Source organism: Arachis ipaensis, chromosome B6 (genome assembly GCF_059453495.1).
Source record: "Arachis ipaensis isolate K30076 ecotype BB chromosome B6, ASM5945349v1, whole genome shotgun sequence".
In the NCBI taxonomy this organism is placed as follows: Eukaryota; Viridiplantae; Streptophyta; class Magnoliopsida; order Fabales; family Fabaceae; genus Arachis; species Arachis ipaensis.
The window spans coordinates 12,279,503-12,293,099 of NC_142441.1; the positions used below are offsets into that span (position 1 = coordinate 12,279,503).

The 13,597-nt window shown below is 35.2% G+C and overlaps 1 pseudogene; it reads left to right on the forward strand.

Annotated features, from left to right (window-relative positions):
• The first annotated feature begins 9,618 nt into the window (after nucleotides 1-9,618).
• Nucleotides 9,619-10,379, forward strand: LOC148554634 (uncharacterized; annotated as a pseudogene).
• Nucleotides 10,380-13,597: the final 3,218 nt, after the last annotated feature.

The window sequence follows — 13,597 nt, forward strand, 5'->3', positions numbered from 1 at the left end:
GTCGCCTGTGCCGCACAACTTATCCAGATCAGCGCCAATTATCTTATCTTTTCTTTTCTAATCCTAATTTCTTCTATCTTTTCTTCTTTCTTCTTCCTTTTCTTACTTTCTTCTTCTTCATCTCTTCAACTTCTCATCCCTTTTCACTTCCATTCTATTTCATTTAACTTATTTACATACTTTCATTCATTGCATTATTTTCCTTGGTGTTAGAAATTTATTTGGGTCATTATTTTCTATATTTTTGTGGATTATTAAAGAAATTGTTTGACAATTATATATTGCCTTTTAAAGGGTTGCTTGCATGTTCAATTTAATACTTTCAATAGCTTATTTACCATGCTTGCTATGTGTTTGTGAAAAAGCCCGTATGGCATTGTGCACTATTTTTCGATTTCTTTCTATCTACTACTCTAAATGTTTGTTTTTCACAAAACCCTTTTTATATTTTATTACTTAAATATAATTATTATTACAAACATGTTGTTAGTTTGAAAGACTTGATAATCTAACTTGGACATTGAATGTTTGATCTATGCTACTCATGCCTTTGCCAGCATGCCAATAAACATCTTGCATTTAATTGTCATTACATGCACTTGCTATATTTCCATTGATGAACTTTTCACATGTAGTTATGACCATGTGTTAACGTCATTCTTTTTTATTGTGCATTGATTACCACCTTTCCCGCTCTCTTCCTTGCTCTAACCCTTAGCTTTAAAAGTTACTTTCTTTTTCCCTTTTCAGGATGGCCACCAAGAAGGGTAAAGAGAAAGCTACTCCCAAATCCGGCAAGGAAAGGAACAAAAAGAGCCCCAACTGAGGAACCACAACCCCATCCACTTGCACATCTTAGCATGCACCGAGGACGGTGCAATCTTTAAGTGTGGGGAGGTCGATACCGACTTCCAGGGGTTAGTTACCTTCTTTTCAACACCAATACTCTATTTTCTTTATTTGTTCATTATTGCATTTGCATATATGATTGTATATTTGTTTGATTTTATGCATTTAGTTACTACTTGGTTGAAGTAATATTTTCTTTTTCAAGAAATTTTTATAGTATTTCACTAATTTAAATTGAAAAAAATTTGTGTTAAACTTGTTTGGAAGTTGTATTTGGAACATGAATTATAGCTAAGAACACACAACCTGTGAGATTTCGAGCTTATTTATATGGTTACATTATTTAACCATAAATATTTTATTCTTGTGTATTTCCTTCTCTATAATTGTAATCTTTACTTTGTTCCACTCTATATGTCCATTATTTAGTGTATTTACATGCTTGCATATGATTGAGGCCATTACTTATTTTCACTCACTTATCCCAAATAAGCCTACCCTTTTATGTCACCCTTGTTAGCCACTTTGAGCTTTTTAACCCCCATCTATTCCATAACCACATTACTAGCCTTAAGCAGAAAAACAAAATAAAAATTTCAAGTTGAATCCTTGGTTAGCTTAAGATAGATATTGTGTATAATTTAAGTATGGGGAATTTTATGGGAACATGGGATGATAGAAAAAAAAAGGGGGAATTAAATTGAATAAGTTATTTGAAAATTTAGGAAGCATGCTCATGTGAAATCAAAATAATTAAATTACCATGTGCACTGAAAAAAATTTATTAAGTAATTAAATAAGGAGATACAAAAAAATATATATATATATATATATATGAATTACCCCAAATACAAAATAAAAAGGATCAATGCACATGGGACAAAATTCAAAAATAAGTTTGATACATGAGCATGTAATACAAAAGTGGAAAAAATTTGGGTAGCTAGGTAAAGCATTTTAATTTATATATAGTATGTATATGTTAGGTGAGATTTTAGACTAATCAAGGATTCACTTTGTTAGCTCACTTAGCCTTATATATATATATATATATATATATATATATATATATATATCCTTACATTTACCTCAGCCCCATTACAACCCTGAAAAGACCTCATGATGTTTGTATTGGTATACTAAATATTTGTTGATTGGTTAGATGAAGAACAAGGTTGAGAGAGCATGACTAGGGAAGAGTAGAGTGATTGACCCTAGATACTTGAGAGTTAGAGTGATATACACTACCAGTAAGGGTTCAGTGCTTAATTCTATGTTCCCTGCTTTCATGAGCTATCTTCTTACAAGTTTACTTATCTTTTATGGTATAATTTGAATTAGTGGAATTTGATTCACATTTGTCTTGGAGGACTTATTTACTTTTAACCAAGTAGGTAGAAACATTTTGCATGTAGTTGCATTCACATAGATAGGTTGCATTGCATGCTCTCTATCATTCCTCTTCACTTCTTTCTAGCTTCTTTTGAACTTAGCATGAGAACATGCTAATGTTTAAGTCTGGGGAGGTTGATAAACCACTATTTCAGGTTTATCTTGTGCTCAATTGAGTAGTTTTTATCAACTCTTTATCCACTTATTCATACTGTTTGCATGTTTTACATTTTCCTTCCCGATTTTGTACTATGATTGAGAACATGCTTATTTGGCCTTTAAATTACTAACTTTAATCCTCTCTTATTATCATTCGATGTCGTGATATATGTGTTAAGTGATTTCAGAGATTACAGGGCAGGAATGGCTCAGAGGATGGAAAGAAAGCATGCAAAAGTGGAAGGAATACAAGAAGTTGAAGAAATTGCTAAGCTGTCCAGCCTGACCTCTTTGCACTCAAATGGTCATAACTTGAGCAACAGAGGTCCAAATGAGATGGTTTCAGTTGCGTTGGAAAGCTAACGTCTGGGGCTTCGCAATGATATATAATTTGCCATAACTGCCTCGAATCCAGGTGATGCAAACGCTTAGACGACGCTTCTGCATCACTTTTTCACGACCTGTATGTACCAGAATACGCTAGGGGCGATTTCTGGGCTATTTTTGACCCAGTTTTCGGCCCAGAAAATACAAATTAGAGGCTATAAAGTGAAAAAATATATCTATTCATGAAGAGGTCTTCCATTATTCACTTTTCATGATTTAGATGTAGTTTTTAGAGAGAGAGATTATCTCCTCTCTCTTAGGTTTTAGGATTAGGATTTTTCTTACTTTTAGGATTTCATTTTTCTCAATTTTCAGGTTTAATGTTCTTTTTATTTATTTTCTCAAATTGGTTTATGAACTCTTATTATTTAGATTAGTTTTCTATTTAATATATTTTGAGGTATTTCAGATTTGACTTTATTTTGCTTTATTTATATGGATACTTTTAATTTAATTTAGATATTTTCTTCCTTTTGGCTTTGGTTAAGTAATTGGTAACACTTGAGTTGTCAAACTCAGTACTCAGTAGTGATTGAAATTGGCAGATTACTAATTGATTTGGATCGCTCTAAAGCTAGTCTTCCCACAAGGATTGACTTGGACTTGAGGATCAAGCTAATTAGTCCACTTGACTTAACTAAGTGGGATTAAAACCCAATTCTCATCACATCTGATAAGGATAACTGGGATAGAAATTCTAATTCTCATACCTTGCCAAGAGTTTTATTATTATTAATTTATTTTTCCTGTCATTTAAATTACATGTTCCTTATTTTAAAAAAATCCCCAATTTACAAATTTAAAACTCATAACCAATAATAAGAACACCTCCCTGCAATTCCTTGAGAAGACGATCCGAGGTTTAAATACTTAGGTTATCAATTTATTTAGGGGTTTGTTACTTGTGACAACCAAAACATTTGTACGAAAGGGATTCCTTGCCGATTTAGAAGCTATACTTGCAACGAGAATTTATTTTGTGAAAATTCTAGACCGCACAGGAATTTCGTTCGTCAGACACCACTAAGAAATCTTATGAAAACTTACTTGTTTATTCAAATTAATGCAGATATAGGTTTAATGTTCATTCTCATCAATCCTTGTGAATGCAGAAAGGAACTTATCAACACCATTAAATTTACTATTAAGCGATGTGCTCAAAATACTTCACATCAAAATAGAACCCAATCTCATACTAATGCCTAAGAAAAAGATAACAAAAGAAAAATGGAGTTTCAAAATGAGGAGTGTTAAGAATCTTAGTCTATAATATATTGGAAAAATAAGATTATAGTGAAGTTATATGAAATGAAAATCAAGATTTTAAAATATGCTTAAAAAATATATTGAAAAATATAATAGTAATGTCACTCTCAAATTAAAACAACATAAAACTACTATTAAAAAAATAAAAATAGAAAATAAACGCAATAATCCATCAATCAAATGCCAACTCTAAAAAGAAAGGAAGAAGACCGAAACAAAAGGAATTGCAACAAAGAAAGCAATAGAGTAAGGGATGCATAAAACTGTATATATTCACCTGTTATTAATAAAGAAAGCAGTAGAATCAGGGATTGTAAGAAGTTAGAGTACTACAAATCTAAATGGGAGCTTGGAGATCCCATAAATTTGGCTGTTGCAAGAAAATGTGCCAGATCCTGGACTCCAAGAGTTCCACCTTCTTTTTTGCCTAGAAAAAAAATTAAAGAAAGAAGCTAAAAGTCTTAGCATGAAAAGCATGAAGATACATATTTATCACCTTGACCACCTTCTTTTAGAGAGGAACCAATAATGAGTGTTATTTATGTAAGAATATCAATGAAATAAGATTATTTATTATTTATTATAATTTTTTTATAATTAGTCGTCACTTAATAGTTAATAGTAAATTCTCAATATTTATGTATATGATAGTATAGTAAAACAGAACAACAGAACAACCATAAGCAATATTAGAAACAATAAATAATATAAAATCAATAGAAAGGTAGTTAAAGAACATATCTTTAAAAAATAAATAGATAAATGTCTGAATTATATGTATATTATAGCAGCAGCCATCCACAAAATGGAAAGATGATGGTTCCATTGCTCTTTAGCAATTTGAAAGAAGAAACTGGTGGTTTATTCTTGGTAACTTAAGGTAAAGCTTCTTGATCATAGCTTGAATCCTGCTGAAATACCTAAATGACAAAAGAACAAACCAAAAAAATACCGAATAAACCAACAAAAATCCCATAAGTAAATGACAACTATCAATAGATTAATTGGGAAAATGAATTACCACTTATTTGTGATTTCTTCTAATAGTTTTCTTAGTGAAATTCTTCACACACATGGATCTTGTCTTCATATTGCACTATCGAGAAGCCTTTGTAGCTTTGCTATCTGGTAACGTGCCCATTTCTATTGTTAGTAAGTTCTGGTTGTTAGAAATCAGATCTCAAATAATTTTAGTAAAATCAACATATCAAAAAGGAACTATAAATGAAACATTAAGCAAAAATATCTACCAAAATTCATAGAGAACCATGACCTCCACTATATGTGTGCTTGTACATCATGGGGTGAACCTGAAAAAAGAAAATAATACACAATAAGAACATTTAAAAGAGAAAAACTGCAGAATTCAAACCCACCAATAATCGCTATTGCTAACACATGACTCACACGACACTAAATGAGAAACCTCTTGTCTAGTAGATCCAATCATTTCAAAGGATTCTAAATCCCAAAATTTTAATGTACTGTCTACTGACCCTATAATACAATTTATGATATTCAAAAGCTTAAGAATAAACATTGAGCCTTTCAATCTTTTAGCCATCAAGTCACAATTAAGTTAACCAAAATTAGAGAAAAAAAATATATGTATAAATGCCAAGTCCACACAAATACATATTATGCTTAGTATGAAAAAGTTAATTTGCGAGTAGTCCATATATTTGCACTTTCTACGTTGGTGATATATTTTGGGGGCTGCATTGAAATAAAAAAATAAATTAGCTTCTTATTTAATTAGATCCTTATATAGAGAAGAGAATTTGCTATATCTAATAAAATATTTAGATAGTACATGTACTAAGATTGACATTAGTAAAATAATTAAAAAGTGAATTGAAATTTACACCTTGAATTATGTACTTTTGCTGGTAGTAGATTTAGATACTGAAGGCACCCAGAGAAAGTTTTCCTAAAAGAAAAAGAATGAACTAAAATAAGAAAACATACTCAAATGAATTTAAGTCTTCATCTCTATTATCATTAATACTACATAAATTGATGTTCAATGCTTGGTTAATATATAAGTTGACTACATGTATAGAGTGCATCCCATGTTTATCCTTAAACTCTAAGAAAACATAAAATTTGAATAAAAAATCTATGTAAATATAGACTGTCATCTTTTAAAATAAATAAAATTTAATTAGATGGTAAATGAAGAATACCATCATGTTTATACTTTGAAAACAACGGATCCAAGTTACTCCCCCACTTTGCACCCCAAACCAATTTATTTAAAAAAAATCATGATGGCTAAGATCACAAAATTTATTTCAATTGCAAGGAGTATAACAATGTAACGAAGAGATCAAAATGAAGAGATCCTTCTTACATATTTCCATTGCTCACTCCTAAATACCGAAGCAATCTCCGTATTTTTGCTGCATGCTCTACTGTTTCAATACCGGTTTTTATATAAGGCTTGAAAACTATCTCACGCAAAGGTGCCCTGCTCTATTTAGATCCACCATTCAACCTATTATGAAAACACCAGAAACTTCAACACTATTTTATCATAGATACAGGTAGTTGAGCATATTATGTGTGATCTAACAATGAAATAACTAAAGGTAGTTGAGTGATTGTCCAAATATAGATGTGTTTAAAAAATATGTAACTCAGTACAATAGATGCACAACAAATAAAAACAACATATTAATTATTAAGCACTAACGTTAGAAATAACTAAAGTTCCAAAAAGGAAGAAAAAAGGATTGCCTATAAGTAATTTTAACAGTGAGTAAAATCAAGACATTACCAAATTTCATGATCAAAACTCAAAAGGGAGATACCAAACCATGTTTCACAAACAATAGCCGATTTGATTTTGTTGTCGAATACTGTGCTCCCAGTATTAGAGAGCGAGAGCAAGAATGATGAGAAGAAAAAATTGGAAAACATAATTTGTGCGGATAATGAAAATGAACATATACAAATGATTTTTTTTTCAGACTAATTTTCAATTCAAAATTTAAATTTTCAAACAATAAAATTTGAAGATTAAGCAAATAATAATCATTTACATAATTTATCTAATTAATTAATTAAAACAAAAAATAACAACCATGCAAATCTATTCTGAACGCCGATTAGATCTCACAGCTCTGTTCTGGTCTTCACTGCTGTGCTCTCATTACATGTGCTCCTTATGGCCGCGACTCAATACTTTCCAGCTATATGATTTCTTCCGCCACTTCCTCCTTCGTATCCATCACCACACATCGATGATTACCACAAACTCCATCGCACCCACTGCGACCACCACGCCATACCATCGTCCACCACCATAGCAATCGGCTCCTCATCCACCGCCGTAACCCTACCACCACCGCTGGCGTTGCTCCACAGCGACGATTCCCCTGAAGGTTAGAGCCATCAGGTATAATGACATCCTCTTCCTTGGTGAGTACATAAACTTTATAACCTCCATCTCCAACTTAGATTAGGAATATGAAGAAGAAACGAATGGAAAAAGGGAAGAAAAAAAGAGGAGGAACGGATGATGAAGGAGAAGAATCGAAGAAGAAGAGGGGGAAGAGAGAAGAAAGGAAACAGAGGATGGAAAACGCAGATGATGGGAAATTGGGAATGAATCCCCTTTTTAATTGATTTTGAATTCGAAATTTAAAATTTCAGGGAGTGTGTACATATAAAAAAAGCTGTAAAGGATGATAAGAAAAGTAGGCACGATGTTCAGAAAAATAGTAAAATGAGGATGATTTGATCATGGGTGTTATTGTAATAATGACGATATATAAAAAATTTGAAAAAAGCTAGAGGATGCCAGGTAGAAATTCCACTACTGAATAAACCTTCTTTTTAAAGGATTGTTATAGGATTGGTTTGATTTTCAAATTATTCGATACTAAAAAGGTTGAGGAGAGTTTGATAAATGGTTTGGTCGGGTCCCGGAAAGGGTAAACATGATGAATTATAAGAGAATGATGTGAAAGCAAATGAATACATGTTGCTATGGCTATAAAGAACAAATGTAAGGAAATGATGATGATAAATGATGAGATTTGGGAATGACTGTGTGTGGCCAAAATGGTCAATATGGCAAGTTAAGGACGGAAGTTCCCTCTCTTGTCGTGATGCAGATGTGGGGAAGGTAGAAAGGCACTCTCCTTCGTATTGTTTCCCCCACATTCTTCTCTGGTTGCAAGGTAGAAAGGCACACTCATTCGATGTGGAAAGACACTCTCCTTCGTGAAACCTCTAGGAGAAGGTGAAAAGGCACTCTCCTTCGTTTATGATCCTCCTGGAGATGTGCAACCTAGATACCAGTGTCTGGGTTAGCTACTAGATGTGTTAGGTTCTGGCAAAATAACCGACACGTGAGCTCACGGCCAGTAGGATAGACATTCATCATATGTATTTTGTTTGTTTGTTTGTTTGCTTGCTATGCTTAATTGGGATTGCCTAACTGAATATAATTTGATAATTGTGATAATTGCTACTTGCACTACTTGTCTCCTACCTATGCTTGCAATTGCCTATTTGTCTGTGTTTGTAAATTCACTGGAGATGGAGGAACAGAGAAAAGGTGGACAGGTTGAGTGTTAAGTTAGAATTTAAGTTGAGTTTAGAATTCCCTAGACACCTATCCCCTATTACAGTTTCTGTTTAGTAATTTTAAGCTTTATAATCTGAGTGTTGGCATTCTAGGACTGCCTCTGGCAGTCCCAGGACCTTATATATTATGTGCGTGGCACCTTTACCATACTGAGAACCTCCGGTTCTCATCCTATACTGTGTTGCTGTTTTCAGATGCAGGACGAGCGGCACCTCGGTAGGCGTCTGAAGTTTCTGCGGCGAAGTGGTTTACTTTGGGGTCTCCTTTTGTTACTTTGATGTATATATATATGTATAGTTTCTCCACTTGTATGTAAGAACACTTGTTTATGTACCTCTTAGAGGTTTTATGGAGAACTAGGGTTTTGAACATGCTCTTTTGGGTTATTATTATGTATATATATGTACGTATATGTTCTCCGGCCAGCCTTGGCTTCACAGGCTGAGTTTGGAACTTGTTATTTTGTACTATTGGTCCTCTACTCGTATCATCTGTATATATATGTTGTTGAACTTTAGTTTTCTTCTCACGCAAGTAACCACGTTTTTTGAGGGTTGCACTTTTTGATTTTGCGATTTATTTTTTTGACCTTTCAAGGCTCCTAGTATATTATCTCTTTTTCATTATTATTATTATTATTATTATTATTATTATTATTATTATTATTATTATTATTATTATATATTTTATTTTTAGAGGTCGTAATACCTTGCCGCCTCAGCTTTATGACTTAAGCATAAGACTCTGTGCGGTAGGGGTATCAGAGCAGTTCGTTCCTATAGAGCCTGAGGATGGACTGATTGTGCTTTTGGGCATTCTCTGTGTATTTGTCTATGTGCTATTAGGATATCTAACTGATATATGTGGCATAAACGTTCATGAGAATGCATTTGGGACTTAAAGCACTGGACTTGCGATATTGAGACTGATCAACTTGATATCACTTGTTTGGTGTGTATAGGGACCAGATGTCGACTCGCGGACGCGGACGCGGGCGAGGTAGAGGCAGAATAGGCAATGCTATGCCTGAAGCGTCAGGGAATACTCCTAACCCTGTAGACTTCATGGCCGCTTTAGGTAATATGGCTGCAGCAATGCAAGCAACCGCCGAAGCCCTGGGAAACCAAATCAATAATGGGAATAATGGCAATAACGGCGATAATGGCCCTATGACGCTTTCTTCCTTCCTGAAGGTTCATCCTCCGACCTTCAGAGGAACTTTAAACCTTACCGATGCGGATAACTGGATACAAGCTATTGAGCGAGCATTACAGGCTCAGCAGGTTTCTGAAGAACAGTGGGTTGAGTTTGGAACCTACCAGCTGCATGGTGAGGCTCAGCATTGGTGGCAGGGCATGAGGCGTATTCTGCAGCCTAATGGGGTTGTAATTTCTTGGGAATTGTTCTGAACAGAGTTTTATAAGAAGTACTTTCCCAGTTCAGTCAGAAATGCTAAGGAACTTGAACAGCTTCACTGAAACAAGGTTAAATGACTGTTACTGAGTACACAAGCATATTTGAGGAATTGTGCCGCTTTTCACGGATTTGTCAGGGAGCTCCTGAGGATTTTATTGAGTGGAAGTGTATCAAGTATGAGGGAGGCCTTCAGAGCAATATTCTGAGCTTCGTTGCACCTATGGAGATCCGGGTATTTTCTGAACTTGTGAACAAGAGTCGAATAGTTGAGGAATGTGTGAGGAACGCAGCCGTGGCAAAGAATGATAATTGAGAGTCCCACCGAAGAGATTACCATCAGGACTTGGCACTAAGGAGTCAAGAATTCAAGAGGATTGAGAACTACCAACCCAATAGGCAGCATAAAAACAAGCAAGGTCTGTGTTACTGATGCAGATCACCCGAGCGTCTAGTTAAGGACTGTCCTAACCCACGTGGTGGAAACTCATGATACAGATCGATCACAATCACCAAGTTAAGGTAATTGCAATTATTGAATTTTAGGAGCAATGTAATATTCTAGGATACCATGATTACTCATAGCCTAAGATAGGGAAGAAAGACTTAACAGTGAAATGACAAACCTAGTATAGGACTTAGAACAAAACTAAATCATTTCAAGTAGGGTATTATCGTCAAAGCTTGCAGAGCTTAGTGAAGTTTTGGTTGGCGTTGGACGAATAATCAAGACACTTAGAGATAAGAATTCTCAGTGTGGAGTACCAATAATGTCAGAAGAAGAGGAATAGAGCGGATTCAACCTTTAGTTGTTAATTGATTGCACCACCAGTGAAAACATTATTATAACCGAGTTGAAAAGAGTACTGGAAAGGAGAATCTAAGTGTTTCTTTGCTAGGAGGTGCACCGTGTGAATGAAATATCAGGATACGATGGAAGCCTTCGAGCCATGGAAAGGAGATTGATCTTTTTGCCAATACTTGTATTGCTTAAGCCTAACGAACTATTTAGGGAATGGCTACGATGTATTATTGGAATACTTAAGATGCGTGCTGATGCTACACCCTAGGCAAGAAGTTCCTAAGGGATTCTTGGACGTTAATTTCAAAGGAGAAAATGTTAGATGAGTTAGAGTTCTAAGTTGGAGAATGAGAGTGTGGAGTGGAAGTGTCAGAGTAGATCCATTACCAGTTTACAACGTGGTATCGATGAGATACAGGACGCGTAACGAGACAATAAGGAGCCGCCAAAGATGTCAAATGTCCGGTAAACAAAGGCGAATTAAGAAGAGATTTATATACCCAATGCCGAAATAGAGATCGTAGAGTCAAGGACTTAGGGAGCATAACAATGCTGATAAGGAGCTGCTAAGAGTATCAAAGCCTGTCGAATTAAGTAGATACCAAGAGAGAGTTATGTGTTGAAATCGGAAGTTGAAACAAGAAACTAGTATCTGAAGCTTACAAGAGAGGATTTTTGAATTGGCCCTGAACTTAATAAAACGTATCGCGAATGCAAGAAGATATTTCGAGCAGCCAGAAGTGAAGAACGAAGTGACAAAGTCCATTTTGCCTATTGGAGCAAATTACTTAGTGGGGATATCAACGAGACAATACATTAGGGAGAAAGTGAGACGTCACAGCATGCTAAACACCTTTAAATTAATCGAAAACTAGAGCATCGAACATCTTAGTTCCTGAATTTGATAGCCAAGACAACGAAGAAAAAGTTACGTAAATCTGAGTTAGAATTCTTATTATGAAAGCCGACAAAAGAGTTAAGCAGATCTAAGAAGAAGACTTCTCAAGCGGGAAGGAAAAGGACACCCGTCTCTCAAGATTACTTTAACGACTAGAATCGGATGAACAATCAAAAACAAGAAAGATAAAACCCGCTAAGTTAGCCCATTTCAATTTCGGAGAGTATTGATGGTTAGAGGTGTGCCAGATAGATTCCTGCTGTAGCTTTCAAACCTATTCGACGTACTCCATATCTCGTAACTTCTGAAACACGCTTCTAAAACAAATTCATGTCTTACAACCTAAGCCGGTTTAAATGAAAGGAGATAGACGTTTCGAGTAACGAGGTCAACTTTAAGAAACACCGAGTATGCTGAAGGACTACCCACACCTCTTGTCAGATGACAGAATCTGAATTTTGAGGGCAAAATTCCTAATTATGTGGGTAGGATGTAAACCCCGCTAAAATGAGCAAATAATTAGTCAATAAATCGAATTTTAATTAGAAAAATTAAAAATGTAGATCTAATATTAAAATAAGATATAACTCTTCAAAACGAGAATTTTGATACTAATTTCGAAAAATTTGGCCCAAAATTAGACCGGATGGACCGAACCGGTTGAACCAGGGCCAAACCGGGCCTGTGGGTCCAACCGGACCCATTATTTAAAAAAAGCAGAAGCTCCTTCTCCCTCATTCAGCAACAACACCAACAAATAGATTGGGATGGGAGAGCTCACCTAAACCCTCATCAAACCCTTTGATCCACCATAACTTTTTCATTCGAGCTTCGATCGCCGCACCGTTTGCGGCAACGCGTCCAGCGCGTCGAGCTCTACATTTCTATCAGATCAGTTTCACTGGTAAGTCTCAATTTCGTCTCAGATTCTCTTCTCCCTTTCTCTTTGTGAAATTGAACCTTATAGTGGGATTTTGCCAATTCGGTGTTTTAGGTTCAATTTAGCTTACGGAGCTTATCGGGTTTGAGTTCCTATGCGTGTGGATACGGTAAGGATCACCTAAACCTTAATCCAATTTTGATTTTAGTATGTGAAATCTGAATTTGAGATACATGATGTGTGAGCATTTTTCCTATCTTTTGCTAGTGAATTTGTATTTAATTTGTTGAGTTTAATTAAGAATTAATTATCTTTTAGCCACTATGGATGCTACTTTGAGTCTTGTGCAATTCTGTTATTTTAGGTAGTATTTTTTGGATTTGATGGAGCTTCCGCAGAAACAGAGAAGAAGGCTATATAGGGCAGGAATGGCCTAGAGGATGGAGAGGAAGCTTGCACAAATGGAATCAGCACAAGAATTAAAGGAGATGACAGCGAGGAGCGACGCGTGCGCGTGCCTGACGCGTGCGCGTGATTTGGAGCTTTCCATGGCGATGCGTGCGCGTACCTGATGCGTACGCGTGAAAAGCGAAGTTGCTCAGTGACGCGTGCGCATACCTGACGCGTACGCGTGACACGCGAAGAAGACCATCGACGCGTACGCGTGACATGCGCCACATGTAGAAAACGCAGACAACGCTGATTTATTAATTCTAATTTAAAACTGTATTTTTAATTTAAAATAGGAAAAGATATTATTTTAGTTTTAGAGAATAGATTTGAAATTAATTAGGATTAGATATAAAAGAAAAAAGGTTGTGGAGAGTTTGATAAATGGTTTGGTCGGGACCCGGAAAGGGTAAACGTGATGAATTATAAGAGAATGATGTGAAAGCTAAATGAATACATGTTGCTATGGCTATAAAGAACGAATGTAAGGAAATGATGATGATA